Raw genomic sequence first — 20,593 nt, 5'->3', positions numbered from 1 at the left:
AAAAACTGAAGTTTTTAAAGTTTTTAATTCATTATTTGTATTATTTTTGTTTTAGCTACACCAAAGGTTAACTAAGGTCAACTACACTGAATAATTTTTTAACATAACAACAAACTGAAACAAATGTTTGTGTGTGCAATTTTTTATTTTTATTATTTGATTAATAGGTCTTTTTTATTGTATAAATAAAATTCTAATAAAATGCTGTATTTTTTACTACGTTTAAAAATGCAAAGGAAGAAGTCGCACGTTATTAAACTTTGTTTTGACCTGCTTTGCTAAACACTTCTGCTGCAGACATGCTGTAATGAGCTGCAGTTTATAAATGAAAATGTAAGCTCAGTATTAGTCACAGATGTAATTCGAGATAACAGTGGGTGGAAAGAGACTAACCGCAGCTGACTGTTGTTCAGAGCTGAGAGAGATACAGACACATGAACACACTGACATTTGCAGCAAAACAGACAACAGCCTGACGATCATACACTGATAACTTTAAGATATTGCTTTCAGTTCTGCTTGTGTAGATATATCACGACAGAGAAACTAAACCTGCCCTTTCAGAGAAGTTTCAGCCAGTCACTGTAGACACGGTTATAATTGTCATATTTTCAAATGATAGCCTGATTTAATCAAGATCAACATATTTGTTTATCAGTGGTATTTCTTATTAAACCATTCTTGGTTTACAAAAAAGCATAACTTGTTAACATACACTCTCCGGCCACTTTATTAGGTGTGGTCTTCTGCTGCTGTAGCCCATCTGTCTCTAGGTTGGACGTGCTGTGCATTCACAGATGCTCTTCTGCAGGCCTCTGTTGTAACGAGTGGTTATTTGAGTTACTGTTGTCTTTCTATCAGCTGGAACCAGTCTGACCATTCTCCTCTGCCCTCTGGCATCAACAAGGCATTTGCTCCCACAGAACCGTCGCTCTCTGAATATTTTCTCGTATTCAGACCATTCTCTACAAACCCTAGAGATGGTTGTGCGTGAACATCCCAGTAGATCAGTAGTTTCTGAAATACTTAGATCAGCCCCTCTGGCACCAACAACCATGCCACGTTCAAAGCCACGTAAATCACCTTTCTTCTCCATTCTGATGGTCTGTTTGAACTGCAGCAGATCATCTTGACCATGTCATGATTGGCTGATTGCAAATTGCATTAATGAGCAGTTGGATAGGTATACCTAATAAAGTGGCCGGTAAGTGTGTTTTGCGGTTGAAAGAAATATTAGATAAATTTCTCAGTGGTTAATCAAAATCAAAACATTGCATGACATTTATTTCATGAATATTTTGCTAGTTCAAGTTGTTGACCTGACAGTATAAATGGGACCCAAGTCAATGTTTTTCAACCACCTTCATGGAGCACCACCAGCTCTGCACATTTTCCCTGTCTCCTTAACTAAACGCACCTGACTCAGATTATCATCTCATTAGCAAAGACTGAAAGACCTGTAATAGGAGTGACAGACAAAGGAGAGATCCAAAACATGCAGTGTTGGTGGTCCTCCAGGAATATGGTTGAGAAACACTGCTCCTAGTGCATCTGCGCCATACACTTTAGACCATGTGCTTAGATATATACAATTATTATATGACAATTATTATGAAATTTAATTTGTTTGAAATTTTATTTGTACATCTTGTAATTATGCAGCGTATGGTAAAACCTACATTGTGATAAAAAAGCCTGATCTCACGAAAAAAACATAAGTATTTTACGTTTTGCCAGTTTTTGCCAGTTTAGTGGCTAATTCGTACGAGTTCAGTCGTACGAAATTGTACGATTTTAAAAAGGCATGGCACCTAACCCCACCCCTAACCCTAACCGTCATTGGGGGATGAGCAAGTCGTACTAAATTGTACGAATTCATACGAATTAGCCACTAAATCAAAAAGTTACGAATTGCCATGAGATTGTGTTGGATAAAACCATAAGCAACTCCCTCAAAAAAAAAAAAAAAAAAAAAAAAAAAAAAAACGAAAGTAATTTATAATAAATACTGTAGTGTTTTTGAACCATACTATAGTAAAGAATTTTGTATGTCAGTGGTTCTCAACTGGTTTGGCCATGGGACCCATATTTTTACATGGTCATCAAGCCACGACCCAATTTTTTAGGAACTATAATACAATTTTAGGAATTATACATAATTTGTATTTATTTGTTAACATACACAAGTAGTGACAGATAAATCATAAGAAAATCACCAAGACTTACAAATAAACAATATTTTATTGCTGTCATTTAACAAAATGTCTTAAATTATGTAAAAACAACAAATACTGTAAACAGTGGTTAGGGTAAGGAAAAGTTCAGTTACCATGAACCAAACTGAACAGTTAATAAAACATGTTGTCTAGTTTCTAAAGGTCGTTTTAATTTAGAGGATTTCATGCTCTTTTGTGAGAGCATCTCACTACAAATGACACTAAGGCTTTAAGTCTTTTTTTGTCGTCAATATTTGTAAATCAATACTTCACATATTCGGGGTCGTACTTGCGCTTTGACATATTTGTTGCTATAATTAAATGAAATTTCACATGTCAAACGGTAGGGTTGTCGCGCACGCACTTCAAAATAAAAGTCAAAAAAAGTTAAAAATTCAACTTTTGTCGTTTTTTTTTTTTTTTGACCACACACTCCGCGAACCCCTTTTGAGTCGCGACCCACTAGTTGAGAAACACTGTTGTATATTATAGTATTTGCACGTTGTTAATGAATGCTGTAGTATTAACTATAGTAAACTGATAAACACTGTAATATACTTTAGATTGTACCACAGTAAACTCTTGTGTATTATCGTAAAATATACCCTTGCTGTTGAAAGCTGTAGGTAATTTGTTTCTATTACCATATTACTATGCTGTAATTGTATTACCCAACCAACTATAGATTTAACAGATTTAACAGATTAATTCAAATACTCTACTACAGTATGGATCAAAAACGATAAATATAGTTTTTACTATAAATTACTATGGTATTTTTTTTTTTTATGTGGGTAATCACAGGAAAATTACATCGTGGTAAATGCTTAGTCAACAATCGTGGATTTTCTAATGGATAAAAGTGGAATAGCATGCGCTTTAACATCTGGATTTGAACCTCCTGTCCTGCATTATTCCAGTTGAGTTCCCTCTAAGATTACACAATAGGATTTTACCATGAATTAACACAGTACTGGATGAACAGTGAAAACCGGAGATGATGTGTGTAGTTTTGCGCAGTCATGCTGCAGAAGCGATCAGTGTGTTGTTGTTTTTTACAGTACGGTTGATTCTCTTGAGACTCATGTTTCAGATTGGGCTTCTGGCATCCGGAGTGCTGGAGATTGAGAATGAAAGCTGAACTCGAGTCAGTCATTGATAAACCACAGGAAGAACATCATCATCCTAGCACACCCGTTCACTTTTACATGCACACTATAGCCTTAAATCAGACCTAGAGGCAAACACTACACTTATAGCTTGTTATTCGTTATGTACAAATGGTTGACACGACTTCTAATCATTATACATAAACATGTTATTTACATTATAATGCTGAATTTTTTTTCCAGTACTGGGTTGCAGCTGAAAGGGCATGCACTTTGTAAAACATATGCTGGATAAGTTGGCTGTTCATTCCGCTGTGGCGACCCATGACGAATAAAATGACTGAGCTGAAGGGAAATTAATTCTGGAATTATCCATGGCTTGAGTGAATTTGGCACAAATGTGTGCATTAAAGATCTTGATTAGCTGCTGACAAGATATCCATGTTGCACAAAGCAATGATCAAAACTAGGGCTGCACAATATATCGTTTCATCATCGATATCGCAATGTGTGTTTTCGCAATAGTCACATCACAGCATCTGCGATGTGGAGTTGGGATTTTTATAGTTGATCAGCAATGAAGAATGTACAGTGTTTACATTTCACATTACATTTGATTATTCAATAACAGGGGCAGGACAACATAGCGATATGCATGAGGTGGCGCTTCTCGTAATGAAGGATCGAACATATTGCAATTCTAAAACATATACTGTATGTGCTGTTAATAAAAGAAATACATCTTATAACATTTTGATGCATTTTTTTCCTTTAATTTGCAAATATCATAATATATTGTGTTTTCTTTTCTAGTGATATACTGCTGATAATGTGATCTATCATTATTGCAGGCAAAATATAATGATAATATCATATTGTATTGTATTACTGTACATGAATATCCAGCCTGATCTCATGAGAAAACGTAACTATTTAGCATTTTGTCAGTTTAGTCGCTAATTCGTAGAATTCGTAAGAGTTCAGTCGAATGAAAATGTACGAATTTAAAAAGAAGGCGTGGCACCCAACCCCACCCCTAACCCCAACCGTCATTGGGTGATGAGCAAATCATACTAAATTGTGCGAATTAGATCGTACGAATTCATACGAATTAGCCACTAAATCAAAAAGTTACGAATTGTCTTAGGATTGCGTTTGCTTATCTGACTATGTATTTCACTTTTAATTTTGCTGTATCTTATTTATTCTTGCAATTTCTTTGACTCATTCCTTCACAAGAATATTTCAATCTAAGTTAGTGATTTCATTCTAAACAGAGCTATTCAAGTCATCTGCCAAAATTGTATTCATATCTTAATATAAATCGCAGCAAAATCAAATATCGCAATGCAGCCCAAATCAGAACCCAGATGGATTCCATATATTGTATCATTTTATTTTATTGATCCCGCATTCTTGATTTCTGTACTTTTATTTCATGATTTCTCTGGTTTTTGGTTTTCTGTTATCACAAATTCATTAGATAGCCCTGTTTTTTATTTTATTTTTGGTTATTTTTTGCATGTTTGTCACACTTCAGTGTTTCAGATCATCAAACACATAACTCTATTCCCAGCTTTTCATCCCCGGCAAGGTTATTATAGTTAACGACAGTGCCGGCCCATAGGGTTGAGGGTGCCTAGGCTAGATTAAAAAAAATTGGGCCCACTGGTGTAAAAACAGTGAGAAGCTAGCACAAAAATATACAATTTTAATATTTAAGCATGTACATTTTTATTAACTGTAACATATTTGATCTATAATACATTTGTAAAAATGTTTACTCATATTGAAAAAAATCAGTTTGCAAGTATTGCAAAGCATTGTAAAGTACTACTAAATGCATAGTATGATACTTTGAGCTTGCTTTTCTTCCTCTGCTTTTCTTTTCTTCCTTCTTTCGGCTCAAGAAAGATGCCGTTTGGATCCCATTTCATTTCAAATTAAAATTTGTTTAAGATTGATTGAAACTTGTGACTTAAGACTTTTTTTGGTTTATATACATACGATATGAGAGATATGAGGAATCTGTGTAGGAATACGTTACGTCATTCTAGTTCACCCAGTAGCTGATCGTGGGCTGTGTTATGCAAAGTAGAGTGTTGTGCTGCTGAGTATGTTTTTAATATTTTCTGCTTTAATTCATACTGTTGTTGTGTATTTATTATTGTTTCATCTATTTGTCATGTATGAGCTATTATTTTTTTTCTCCATAGTTATGAATTGTATCGCATTTAATGGGGATTGTGCATTGAGCAATGTTCATGGATTATGATTTATACGTACACACTTTTCCTCGCGCTTACATTCACAGTAAATATTCAGTTGCAGCGTTCGTTGGGCTCTCCAAGAAACGTGAGACACCTAGGCGACCGCCTATTGTCATTGAACGGGCTAGCACTGGTTAACGAAATTGAACGAAGAAAATAAAACAAGAATTGAAAAATGTTTTTGTTAACTAAAATAAAAACGAGAGTTTTTTTTTTAACTAGAACTAACTAAAACTGTATTGTGTACATTTAAAACTAACTGAAACTAACCAAAATTATAGCAAAAACATCCTTGGTTTCGTCTTTTGTAAATGTGGTTAATACCTAATCTTACTGTATGCCTTTTAGAAGAAAATCTATTTACTTTGCGCCAGGCCCGGATTGGCTAATCGGGAGGACCGGGAGAATTCCCGGTGGGCCGGTCCATTTTTTGGCCGCGAGGGCCGGTGTCCCTAGTTCCAGAATCTTTTGCTCTCAGCAGTCACACTTTTTAAAAATACTTTATTTATTTACTTGACCACAGCCTTCTTATTCATTATTTACCGCAGCTCTGCTCTTTTTATTTATTTTCTCGTAGCCTCGTGAGCAGGGTGCAGCCTGCAGGTTAATGATGATATAACTAGATAAGTCACGATTTAATGTACAGCTGTTGTGGTACAGTGGTTAGTACGTTAGATTATGACGCGGCCAACCTGGGTTCGATCCTTGTCTGAATAACAATTTTTTTTTTTTCATTTTTATTGTTAAGACATATAATACTGTAAGGGTTGTTGAACATTTGAAGTTCTAAAAGAGCTGTTTTCTCAAAAAAAGACGTGATAGTGTAATTAGAAACTGAATTGGAAATAACCTTATTTTAATATAGTCAGTCGTGAACTGAGGTGGGCCGGTCTGAGGCTTGAAACTCCAGGGCTGAAAAACAGTCCCACTCCGGCCCTGCTTTGCGCTGCCAGGAGTTTGACCCATACGACACCTCAGAGTCTGTAGTCTTGATGCCATAGACTGATTTCACGCTGCCGCCATTTTTAAAAGCAAAATCGAGGCTGGTGGGAAGAAAGCCGAAAGTATCACGAAGGAACATTGTGTAACTGGCTGTATATCTTATCAGCGAATGGAAAGTGACACAAATTTATCATTTCACCTCATTCTGAGTAACTTGAAGGTCTGTTCTGAATGGAAAGTGGAAAATAAAGAGGAATATCAGAGCTCATTCTCAGCTAAATTAAGGGAAAAAGCACTAGTTAGCTAACGTTATCTTTCCCAAACACACATTTTTGATACCAATTAAAAAACTGATTCTTTCTTTATATTAGACTGGTCATGATCCTAAATTTTGGCACTGAAATAAAAATAATAATAAATTTCCTGCTAAAGCGTAGTATTCATCAGCACTCAACAGAAATGACTGGAATTGGCTGTGAAGGTCATCAGTTCACTGCACTTCACCACTGTTTACAAAGTGCAAAGTGCAGTGAACTGATGACCTTCAAGGCCAATCACAGTAATTTCTGTTGACCACTGGTGAATACTATGACAAATCAGTTGTGTTTAAGAACGTGCTCAATGGGGCTTAAATGTTATCGGGAAATGGGCGTTTTTAAAATGTCAGTACCAGGACAACATGAGGGTGTACTACAGAGGACTGCATCATTTATCGCTCACCGGGTTACATAGGCTGAAGCAGGGAAGTGTCCTCACAGTGTTTACCTGGTGCCATGAGCTTAAACCTTGGAAGTCACTTTGTTTGATGTATAATATGCTTTTAATTGTTTAAATTAAACTTTACTAAATGATGTTAAAGTGATGTTTACACCACATCTACACTTTGAAATCGTGGCAACAGCTGGAGGTATGTAGTCCACAGCATGTTGCTGCAATGTTTACAGTGCTGGTCCTATACTTCCAGGTTTCTTCTCACCGCAGCCTCGTTTTTGTGTTTTTAAAATGGCAGCCGCATGAAATAAGCGTATTGGCTACCAATCAATGAAGGGACATGACAGCAGCATGGTGACAACATCAAATAAGGACTTAAAATTATTATTTTAAGACATTTGTGTCCAATAATGGGTTCTGTTTCTGTAGTGAACAAATCTTTTTTTACTGGATCCAACTTAACCGGTTAAACTAGTTCACCAAATCGGCCTTAATCATGTTAATCAATACGCGTCTCTTGTAAGCACTCTTATTCAGAAACTATTTACTTTTTAGCATGCCTAATACCTGCCTCTGACTCGAAATAAACCAATATATACTGTTATTCAGTTATTAGAACAGTACACTGAGATCAGACTTAAAATTTGACAAACGGATCAGTACTAAAATCCTGCTATTACCACCTCAGACAACTTTCTAAAGTCAAGCCATTTTTATCCCAGAGAAGTTTTAAAAAATGTTCATGCCTTCATAACAATACGTCTGGATTACTGTAACTCTATTTTGGTATTTCACAGTCTTCTCTCTCTTTTCTGCAGCTGGTACAAAATGCGGCTGCTAGACTACTCTCTGCCACCCGCAAGTATGAGTCGGTAACTCTAATTTTAGCTGCACTTCCCTGGTTACCCATTTAATAAAGAATTGATTCTAAAATTGCATTATTTGTTTACAAAGCCATCAATAATCTTGCTCCTCAGTACCTCACTGACTTGCTTTGTCTTAATTTACTCACCGTGCCCAGAAAATGTCTTAAAAAACGAGGTTATCGAGCATTTGCTGTTGCTGGTCCTAAACTCTGGAATACTCTACCAATTGACATTAGACTTTCCCCCTCCATTTCTGTGTTTAAGTCTGTTTTAAAGAGCTGTCTATTTTCTCTCATTTTTAATACTCTTAGATCACTGTTTTATTGCCTTTATTTGTTAAATGTTTCTTTTATATTCTGCTTCTCTCTTTAGTTCTCCTATGTACAGCACCTTGGTCAACCTTGGTTGTTTTTAAATGTGCTTTATAAATAAATATAGTATTGTATTGTATTGAGAAGCGGGTCGAGGCAGTGGCGCAGTAGGTAGTGCTGTCGCCTCACAGCAAGAAGGTCGCTGGTTCGAGCCTCGCTCAGTCGGCGTTTCTGTGTGGAGTTTGCATGTTCTCCCTGCCTTTGCGTGGGTTTCCTTCGGGTGCTCCGGTTTCCCTCACAGTCCAAAGACATGCGGTACAGGTGAATTGGGTAGGCTCAATTATCCGTAGTGTATGTGTGTGTGTGTGTGTGTGTGTGTGTGTGTGTGTGTGTGAATGTGTGTGTGTGGATGTTTCCCAGCGATGGGTTGCGGCTGGAAGGGCATCCGCTGCGTAAAAACTTGCTGGATAAGTTGGCGGTTTATTCCGCTGTGGCGACCCTGGATTAATAAAGGGACTAAGCCGACAAGAAAATGAATGAATGTATTGAAAAGCAGTGAACCGTTAATACTGCCCATGCGTGATTCAGCAGATGGTGAACCGAATACAAACAGTACATAACAGCCAGTTGTGACTGAACTAAATTTGTACAACTGCAGCTCAGGTGAACCGAGGGCTTAAATGAGAGGATCTGGCAAAAAACACAAGTTTGTTTCGTAACAAATAATCGTAATGGAATTTAAATGAGTGGATCATGCTTCAGTCTGGTTGCAAAACTTACTGTAGGAAACTTCTCAGATTATGGTGATGTCTTAACAAACTGAAATAATGATTGCTGACTACATAATTTTGATATGTTGAGTCTAAACATAGGAGGATCGTCACAAAATATCCGGTTTACGTTCCCATCACTACTGTGTTTCTAACCTTAGAAGCAGCCTTGCACACATATTGTACTGAAGGCGGCTATCTTGTGGGCTGTTGTATTTGAATTTGAGGATGGTTAGATGGCAGTGGTAGATGATAGTTCATGTGTCCTCTGAATACATGTTTCAAAAAATGTGTGGTTGAGTTTTTATTATACAATATTTATTCTGATGATTTTGAATCTTTCACCTAACAAATATCTTTATTAAGAAAAGAAACTAAAACTCACACTGAAACTAAACTAAAACTTAGCAATTTCAAAACATAGAAACTAATAAAAACGAGTAAATCTGCCTCTAAAAGCTACTTAAAACTAACTGAATTTGAAAACAAAAAGTCAAAACTAAACAAAAACTAAAACTAGTGAAAAATCCAAAACTATTATAACCTTGATCCTCAGTGTGCTGTTCTGCACATATTTAAAGTGAGCACAGCAGTAAACCGAGATCCTGATTTCCTGATAGATTCTCCAGCGATTAGTCACTAAAGGGCTCAGAAGGCCAGCGCTGGCACTGCAATTACAGCCGTCTCGGTTATTACGCTGCCATCGCCATTGTTTTTGTTATTTATTACAGAGGCATGATAATTATGTTGACAGTACTGTTTCACTGGAATGCGAATAGTTAAGGACGGCGATTCTCCACGGAGACAATCAAAGCGTGTCAGCAACTCCAGAGCTTACAAACAAAATCAATGCAGACGCTGCTTTTTGCAAAGAGAAAATAACACATCTGTATGTTTACCACATCAGCATGTTATTAGCTTTGTTTGTGTGCGTTTTTGTTATGCTGTTGTTTGGTTTTGTTTAGGGCTGCACGATATTGGAAAAACTGCAACATTTTGTTTTATACACTGGATATGAATATAACTCCACTAGATAACTTGAAAATCTCTATTTGGAAAGAATTGATCATTTTAGGTTGATTTTGATGATTGTTTAAGTGCCCAGCAGGCACACACCGACATAAGATGTTAATGTTAGGTTAAATTTAGGATGTGATGTAAGGTGACCAAAAATAAATGTCTAGCCAGTGTCTAGGACAACACTATTTTGACGTCCAAATGACGTTGATATTTGGTTGGTTTTTAGGTTGTGTTGAAAAGTAACCAAAATCCAAAGTCGAGCCAGCATTTTAAACCAATGTCATATTAATGTCAAACACTGATATTTATTAGGCAGGTATGGCACCCAAAATCCAAGGTCTGAAAGACGTCATAGTAGTAACGTCCACACAACATCAAGCTGTAACATCATTAGACGTTGATTTTGAGTTGTGTTGAAAAGTGACCAAAATACAGTGAGCCATCTTAAAGTCATCTTAAACCAATGTCATATTGACGTCAGATACTGACATTTATTTGGCAGGTTTAGAAACCAAAATCCAACATCTGATAGACATCATAGTGGTAACATCCAAAGAACGTCATAACATCATTAGACATTGATATTTGGTCGATTTTAAGTTATGTTGAAAAGTGACAAATCTAACGTCAAGCCAACATGTTAAACCAACGTCATATTGACATCAAATACTGACATTTATTTGGCAGGTATGGCGACCAAAATCCAACATCTGATAGACATCATAGTGGTAACGTCCACCCAATGTCAAGCTGTAACATCATTAGACATTGATATTTGGTTAATTTTAAGTTGTGTTGAAAAGTGACCAAAATCCAACAATGAGGCAACATCTTAAACCAACGTCACATTGATGTCAAATACTGACATTTATTCGTCAGGATTGGCAACCAAAATCCAATGTCAGATAGTCATAGTGGTAATGTGCTCACAACATCAAGCTGTAACATTATTAGACGTTGATATTTGGTTGATTTTTGGTTGTTTTAGAAAGTGACCAAAACAAACGTCGAGCCAACATCTTAAACCAACCTCATATTGATGTCAAACACTGACAATAGCCCCTTTCACACATACAGACCTTTCCGGAAAATTGCCGGCAATTTTCCGGAAAGGTTGTATGTGTGAACAGGTCCTTTTTGAAAATACCGGTAAATTCGTTCTGTCTATTTTCCGGAAAGAGAAGTTGTAACATTACCGGCAATTTGCCGGAATGCTGCGCTGTGTGAATGCAGAAGGAAGATTGCCGTAATAAGCGCGTGCACGTCTAGAACGTGCTGACGTGAGACGTCTGCTTTAGCCAATCACAACAGTCAGACGCTTTTACGTCCGCGCGGTTTGTGAGGATAAAAGCCTTTGAATATTTTTCCAGACACATTTAGCTGCTAGAAGTTAGTCAGATCACGTTTAAATGTTCTTCTTAATGCCAACTGTGTAAATAATCATCGATGAAATGCTTATGATAAGCCGTTGTTTGTTTACCTTCAAGCTTTGCGTGCGCCTATGAGCGCCTGCACACACACATATTATGAACATCTTGACATGCGAAAGTGATCCTGCGAAAGTTGTTCACAATATTGATCATCCACAGATATTGTAATTTAGTCAAATGTTTACAAATACAAGCGCAGCCGTTTAAAGCTCATTTGTGGTGAATGATGTCAGAATTTACCGGTATTTTGGAATGGATGTGTGAATGCTCTTTTCCGGAAAATTTCCGTAACGTCCTCGCCTGTGTGAACAGCGCTTTTTTCAATATACCGGTAAAGTCGTTCCGGAAATTTTCCAGAAATTTACCGGTATCACTGTGTGAAAGGGGCTATTTATTCATCAGGATTGGCAACATAAACCCAAGGTCAGATAGACTTCATAGTGGTAATGTCCTTACAACATCAAGCTGTAACATCATTAAATGTTGATATTTTGCCATTTTTAGGTTCTGTTGGAAAGTGACCAATATCCAGCATTGAGCCAACATCTTAAACCAACGTTTTATTGATGTCAAATACCGACATTTATTTGTCAGGTACTGTATGGCAACCAAAATCCCCTGTCTGATAGATGTCATAGTGGTAACATCCACACAACGTAAAGCTGTAACTTTATTAGATGTAAATATTTGGTTGATTTTAAGTTGTGCTGGAAAGTCACCAAAATCCAACGTCATATTGACGTCAATACCGACATTTATTCGTCAGGTATGGCAACCAAATTCTAATGTCTGATAGATGTCATAGTGGTAAGGTCCACATAACGTGAAGCTGTAACATTATTAGACGTTGATACTTTGTTGATTTTAGGTTGTGTTGAAAAGTGACCAAAATCCAATGTTGAGCCTTCATCTTAAACTAACATCATACTGACATCAAATTCTGATATTTATTCATCGGGTATGGCAACCAAAATCCAATGCCTGATAGATGTCATAGTTGTAACATCCAGACAACGTCAAGATGTAACATCTTTAGATATTTGGTTGATTTTGGGTTGGACATTTGACATTGTACATTGATGTCAACCTAACGTTCTGACGTCAACCCGATTTTCATCTTCAAACAAAATGCAATGCCCCATGACATTGGGGTACAATGTTATTCTGACGTAGTGTTGATGTCCTGTGCCTGCTCAGGGGTGGAGGGATGTATATTTCATCATGCATAAAATATGCAAAACAATTTACGAGCATAGATGAATACAATAGCTTTACTGTTTTCAACAGTACTCAGCTACAGTAATTGAATAATCACACGTAAAATAATACTGCGTAGTCTTCATTGAATAAATAATTCAATGAAAATAATCATTATTAAAGTTACAAATGAGACAATTATCTTATGCCTGAGTGCTTTCGATATAAAATATTGTGCAGTCCTAGTTTTCTTCATGCTGCTGGAATATGGTGTGATTTTGCTGGACGTTCAGCTCATACTGGTCAACTTGTGATTTCAGCCTGATTGAGTTCAGCCTCTGCCCGATCACTGTCCAGTGTTATTGGAATCCGTTCGCTTTATTCACTCGCGGCGACAACAGCCATATCAAAGTAATAACCAGCAATACCCTCGGAAGTCTAATGCGATTTCCACTATGGCGGTTCAATATCTTTCCATGCACAGCAACATGCTGTGGCAATGTGAGGGGGGGGAAATGCTTCTGTTGCTTTATTGGTGCCAGTTTCATCTTTTTTTTTTTTCTCTCTTTTTGACCTCGTCTTGATGGTGCTATCATTAGATCAGTGTTTACTGTAACAAAGTCTGTGATTTTTAGCTGTAAATACCTTTAAAAATGCTACTGTACAGTGCAAATCTGTTACCTGGTTAACAGTAAGTTACTGTATGCAGTGAATAAGTATAAATTGACTTTCACAGAATTTCTTGCATGACATTTTTTTTTTTGTTTAGTTCGTGTTTCTCAACCACGTTCCCGGAGGACCACTAGGACTGCATGTTTTGGATGTCTCCTCTCTCTGTCATTCCCATTACAGGTCTTTCAGTCTCTGCTAATGAGCTGATGGTCTGAATCAGGTGTGTTTGGTCAATAAGATATGCTGTTTCTCAATATGCGTTCTTCAGTGATCTTGCATCCTTGTGTTCTCGTGTAACGCATCAACTGTCAAAGTTTATTTTCAAAACTCAAGAACGCAAGAAGAGAGGATAGTGAAAGTTCCGGATGTGTTCTTCTTGATATCGAGGATGCGTGGATGTAGTCTTGGGTGCAAAACTTGCTCAAGAAGCCCCAGAAGTCATTGAGGCTGAATAAAGGTGGTGGAAAGTTTGTAGTTGCTAAACGTTGCTTGCGATGAACTCATGTCATCATAGTCTATTTTCTGTGTTTATATCAAAGGTACAATGTAAATATTAATACTAATATATATTTGAATACTAAAACCTTGACGTATTAGCATTGTGTAAATCGTGTAAAAATATTGTACTTTATTGTACACTGTAAAAAAAAATCATTATTTAACTTTTTTCCAGCAGCTGGAAAACAACGGCCATTAAATTACAGAAATGTACTGTTAAATTACAGGAATTAACAGTAAAATAACAGACGTTAAATGACAAATTTGCCGGAAATTTAAATTTAAATTATTTTAAGATAAATTTCTGTAATTTAACGTCAGTTATTTTACAATAAATTTCTGTAATTTAACAGCTGTTATTTTACAGTAAATTTCTGTAATTTAAAAGCTGTTATTTTATGGTAAATTTCTTTAGTATAACGACCATTATTTTAAGGTAAATTTCTGTCATTTGATGGCTGTTATTTTACAGTAAATTTCTGTAATTTAACGTCAGTTATTTTACAGTAAATTTCTGTAGTTTAACGTCAGTTATTTTACAGTAAATTTCTGTAATTTAACAGCTGTTATTTTATGGTAAATTTCTGTAATTTAATGGCTGTTATTTTATGGTAAATTTCTGTAATTTAACATCAGTTATTTTACAGTAAATTTCTGTAATTTAACAGCTGTTATTTTATGGTACATTTCTGTAATTTAATGGCTGTTATTTTATGGTAAATTTCTGTAATTTAATGGCTGTTATTTTATGGTAAATTTCTGTAATTTAACATCAGTTATTTTACAGTAAATTTCTGTAATTTAACAGCTGTTATTTTATGGTACATTTCTGTAATTTAATGGCTGTTATTTTATGGTAAATTTCTTTAGTGTAACGACCATCATTTTAAGGTAAATGTCTGTCATTTGATGGCTGTTATTTTAAGGTCAATTTCTGTAATTTAACGACAGTCTTTTTACAGTAAATTTTTGTAATTCAACGTCAGTTATTTTACAGTAAATTTCTGTAATTTAACAGCTGTTATTTTATGGTAAATTTTTTCTACAGTGTAAATTTATTAATGTTTCTATACCGTATTTTTAAAGATAAAATTGTTGGAACCACAGGTCGCTTTAAAGAGTGTTTTTTTATTTACTGATTTGTATTTTGACAGCAGTGCATATCCTTGGCCTGACGTAAGCAGGTATGATGTGTGCAAATGTGCCGTTTATATGTGCACTATGCTTTTTTCCACTACTGGCGCAGGAAATGGAACATTCCAAAGGAATGACAATCAGGCTTGTAGCACATCAAAGGCCTTCAGAAAACAGAAGGAAACCGGCTGAAGTGCCTTAACATCACATTCCAGACAGATGTGATTTAAGACATCTTAAAGCACCTATGAGAAAACTATTTGCTATTAAACCTCTGGTGCTAAACACTGATTCTTGAGTATTAATTAACATTTTCATAGTTGCGTCTGTTGAAGTGTCACAAAACATTGCATTTATTTGCATTTATTTGATCAAATTTTCAGCAACACTGTAAAAAATGCTGGGTTTTGCTCAACTTATTTGTGTTGGGTTGAAATGAATGACTTAGGTTATTTATTAGTTCTTACAAATTTAAATTAAAGTAAATGATCCCCAAAAAACCTCAAGCATTGTGTTCATTCATTTATTCATTCATTTTCATTTTTGGCTTAGTCCCTTTATGATCCGCCAACTTATCCAGCATATGTTTTAGGCAGCTGATGCCCTTCCAGCAGCAACCCATCACTGGGAAACTTCCATACACACACTCATTCACACACATACACTATGGACAGTTTAGCTTATCCAGTTCACCAACACCAAATATCTTTGGACTTGTGGGGGAACCGGAGCACCCGAAGGAAACACACGCAAACATGGAGTGAACATTCACACAGAAATGCCAATTGACCCAGACGAAGCTCGAACCAGCAACCTTCTTGCTATCCACTGCACCCCCGTGACGCTCAGAAGTGTGTTGTTTCAGCTCAATTTAAATAAGTAGTTCAAACTAATTCAAAATCGTCATTCAAAATCAAACAAAAAGGTAGTTAATGTGTCGGTGCTCTTTAGGTAAGGGATTCATAAGGATAAACAACAAAATCATAACTCCAAGGCACTCAAAGTAAGTGAAAATAATTATTAAAAAGCTTTTATGATATGGCTATTCTATAAAATGGCACCTATGTATTTCGGCAACATTTGCCTTTAACTGGGAAACAAAGTTCAGGTGCTTTTGGGCTTACATCAATTGTTAATCAATAAAATTTTGAATAAAACTCTCTTTACCAATAGGGTTTAATTACCTTCCTTACAATAACATTAGTTTGAAAGTTGTAAGTGTATTAGCTACCCTGTGTTCTTTAAATGCTTAAATAATAACATAAAAATAATATAAATAAATAAATATCTTAAGCAGTGAGGTTTTTGATTGTTTATGTGTGTGTATTGCGTGTGGTTTTCTTCTCTCTGCCTCTACAGTCTCCGAATAGGCTTCATCATTACCGCACGTGAATCAGGTCCCAGCCAGCACGTGGAGGCCGGCTTGTTTGTGAAGACAACTTAAACCGGACTGGAACGTCGTTCGGAATGTCTCATCTCTCCCGACTTGTGTATGTTTTGTGGATTAGAAACTGTGTTGTATTTTACTCGGCTAAATTGTTAAGAGTGAATGCTGAGTGTTGACTTTGAGATCTATACGGAGACACGTGTGCTGAGGAGAGTGCCTTTTTGTTTTATTACTTTTTCCTTATGTTTGGTGGTTATTTGGGAGGTAAGTGAATGTTATTTTATTTGTTTGATTTCATGTGCAGGTAAGAGGGTTAAAAACGTTTTTGGTATTTTGGCATTAACCTCCACAAACTTTTTATTGTCTCCTCAAATAAATTTGACTTTACGTTATTTCCTTGGTCATTCATCATTGTTGTTTTTACTTTTAAACGCGAGATGAGTCTCCAGGCTCCTCATTAATTTAAAGGAGTTTAACGTTAATTGTTTTAATTTAATATTATTTATTGTTACGGGTCTGTTTTGCTGTGTGGAGCCAAGCAAAGTTCATAACACCGGACTGACTGTGGTACATATGTGTAGTTTTTTTTTTTTTTTTTTTTTTTTTTACTTGGCAATATTTTTATTTAGTTCATTAAAGTGGCTCAAACTCGCTCATTTTGAGGCAGGAACCGGCGGACGTACAACAACTTTAACTATGAGGTAAACACAAAACAAAACTTTCCATCCGGAGCTCCTTCACGGGACTCCACACTTGTAAACAATCGCTCGCGAAATTCGCGCGGCTCTCGGTCCCACCCAGACTTGTCAGCGCTACCAACCGACCAATCACAGAGCTTACGCTACGTGTCGTTGCGACGTGTAGTTACATTTTTTGAGAGGTGCACGTCAGTGACAGCGATGGCCACGGCGAAGGGCTATGCGTCAGCACCGTAGCATACGCCGGCGTTTGACGCAGAAGTATAAATCAGCCTTTAGGTTAAATCTGTATTGGCTATTTCAGATATTGCGTCCAAAACCATGTTGAAAACGTGACACATGCTTCTTCCTTTACTATTTTAAATGTGTTTCTGAACTCACGATCCTCTGCTGTTTGCCTTTGCTCTGGCCACCATCAGCTATTCATACACATGCCTGGCGCGGCTAATTTTTAAAGTAGTTAAACTTTTGCCACTGTGTGGATTAATACTGAACGCGTATTGTTGTTGTTATTACTTGGGATTAGGGATAAGAGTAGAGTATATGCTGGTGTTTAACTGTATTGCTTTATTGCATTCCTGCATTGGGCTCACGCATAGTCTCTGCTACTTCCTAGCCGTGGTGGGCATTTCTCTCTGTCTCGCACTAAAAACCAGTCGACCAAGCGCAACAGACTGGGTCATCTGACAAAGATTAGCCTCACACAAGAGAGAGGTTTGGGAACAAATTAATCATATGGGAATCGTTGGAATAATTGGGTAAAAATAAATGGATATTCTAAGACAATGAAGTGTTTTTTGACCTTGCAATCAAATTAGCCTGTTGTTGGAGACCCCTAAAAACAAAATATGACCTTATATAATGCAAAATCAGGGTACTTTAAATTTGACTTGCTGAAACGTGCAGAAACCCTTGCATTTCTTCATAAAAATACATCTTTTTATTCGTATTTTGCATGAGGGAAGCTAGGTTAGCGAATGGGAATGTAAAGTCCTCATTTAGATAAAGATAAAATGAAATAAAATTGTATATTGATGCTAAGAAAATATTTAATATTCCATTCAAAACCAATGGAAGATGAAGCTGTAAGATGTACAATGTCTCATTTCTGGAGAATCAGTGTAATGTTCGGTCCGTATAGTTAAATTAGTATCCGAGGAGGGATAAATTTCAGTTTCACAAGCTCGCTCCCAACTGAATGCCATTTTAATGGCAAAGTACTTCTAAAGGTGCTGACTTAACATTTTCCTGCAGTGAAATGTCATTCATTACCATGCAAAACCTTATCTTGCTTAATCAACCGTTTCACTGAAATGTCTTTTGCCTCTCACAGGTATTCAGCGACAACTATCGTGCCATCTAACAAATTGCTCTTCTTGACAGATAAAACCGCAGTGAACTCTTCTCAGGAAATCACACGACTGGCGCTTTAAGTGAAATGATAAACGCCGGCCCATTGTATTAATTGATACTTCAGGGCCTTAAAAATTGCTAAAGTTGTCTAACATGATGAATAAAAGTTAAGGCGATTGGGTTTTAGATGATTTGCAGTGTATTATATGCGAGGTTAATTAAACACACACTCCAGGCTGCTCCTTTTACTCACGCAAGCGTGCCTTTTCCACCGCATTTAGATACGCATTTCTTCAAGGCATGAAAATTGCAGCTAGTGGTGCTGGAAACATGCTCTTGTAATCATAATTATGGTAGCATTACTGTAATTTCGCCTCAACAGTTCGTTAACTGGCAGGAGCTCATGCCACGGGCCTGTTTTGATTATACTCTTGGCTGCCTGGATAAAACGCTTCTTATTAACGTCAGCTATGATCACTCAAACGCCATCATGGATCCAAGCGAAAGCCTCCTGTTGGAGTCTTTGGTGATGGTGTTAAAGTCTGCATTAAAATCTGCACGAATTGATTGGATGGTTGGGGTTTGCTATTGGTGGTGGGTGTGTTGTGATTCAACTCTGAAAAGTGGAACGTTCTTCTGGGGAAAATTTTTTAGTTTAAGAGTAATAATTTGTCATTACTCAGAATTTGTGCACAAATCTAACTTTTTTTTTTTTTTTTTTTTGTATTTTTTTATACATAAACAAATGCATGGCTTCAATCCCTACTTTTCTGCATTTTCTGATTGAGGTTGACTCACTGCTTTAATCTTTCCATATGTAATACCAAAAAACTGTCAGATTTTTGTTACTATATAAAGAACTCTTATCTATTGACTCTGATTAGATTTGGTTCCTGTAATACTTATAATTCATTTATTTTCATACACTTCTATACTATTGTAATTAACCTAGGCTACCCCTTACTTTTTTTTTTTCTTTCTGAAAAATGCGGTTAATGTACCTTGTATTTTCCTTCTATGTCAATTAATTACTTCATAAACAAAAAAGTAATTAACAACAACATTACATTTTTCTGGGAATGTAACATTAGGCGAACATCCAAGTAATGTTATAAGAGAATAGATATTTAAGTGTGCATGCATGATTTGGATTTGTTAGTAGGATATATTTTTTTTTTAAATGTACACTGTAAAAGTGCTGGGTTTTACAACCGATTTGTGTTGGGACAACATGAAGGAATTAAGTTACTTTATTGTTTTTTTACAAATTTAAGTGGATTGAACTTAAAACTGTTAAGTTGTCCTCCAAAAAGCACAGGAATTATGTTGTTTTAACCAAGTTTTTTTTTTCAACTCATTTCTAAACATAATAGTTTTAATAACTCATTTCTAATAACTGATTTATTTTGTCTTTGCCATGATGACAGTAAATAATATTTTACTAGATATTTTTCAAGACACTTTTATACAGCTTAAAGAGACATTTAAAGGCTTCACTAGGTTAATTAAGTTCACTAGGCAGGTTAGGGTAATTAGGCAAGTTATTGTATAACGATGGTTTCTGTAGACTATTGAAACAAAATCTAGCTTGAAGGGGCTAATAATTTTGACCTTAAAATGTTTTTTGAAAAATGAAAAACTGCTTTTATTCTAGCCGAAATGAAACAAAGACTTTCTCCAGAAAAAAAAATATTATCAGACATATATAGTGAACATTTCCCTGCTTCATTAAACAGCATTTGGGAAATATCTTAATGTAAAAAGTTTGGAGGGGGGCTAATAATTCTGACTTCAACTTTAGTTAGTTTGAATAAACAGCAAATGGCATTTTCTGACTGTACTTTTGCTAGTGTGCGTGAAATATTTTTTTTACTTTTAATTAAACACAAGTTTAAATATAATTAATTCTCATTAATAGAGCGATTAATCAAGCACCCATTAATTAAGCACTTAAGCAGTAGTCTTCTAATAAAATGTTGATGCACACTGAAAAAAAAAATTAAGGAGCA

At 36.0% G+C, this 20,593-nt stretch overlaps 1 long non-coding RNA gene across 1 annotated transcript in view; it reads left to right on the top strand.

The window, feature by feature from the left end:
* Positions 1-15,640, top strand: part of LOC141379451 (uncharacterized) — an 87,846-nt gene extending 72,206 nt beyond the window's left edge. Inside the window, exon 4 of the long non-coding RNA XR_012396070.1 lies at positions 13,612-15,640. This is a non-coding gene — a long non-coding RNA (uncharacterized lncRNA). The remainder of the gene's footprint in view (positions 1-13,611) is intronic.
* Positions 15,641-20,593: the final 4,953 nt, after the last annotated feature.

This window comes from Danio rerio, chromosome 20 (genome assembly GCF_049306965.1).
Source record: "Danio rerio strain Tuebingen ecotype United States chromosome 20, GRCz12tu, whole genome shotgun sequence".
NCBI lineage: Eukaryota > Metazoa > Chordata > Actinopteri > Cypriniformes > Danionidae > Danio > Danio rerio.
Note: the sequence above shows the minus strand (reverse complement) of the source record. Positions and strands in the feature narration are given on the sequence as shown.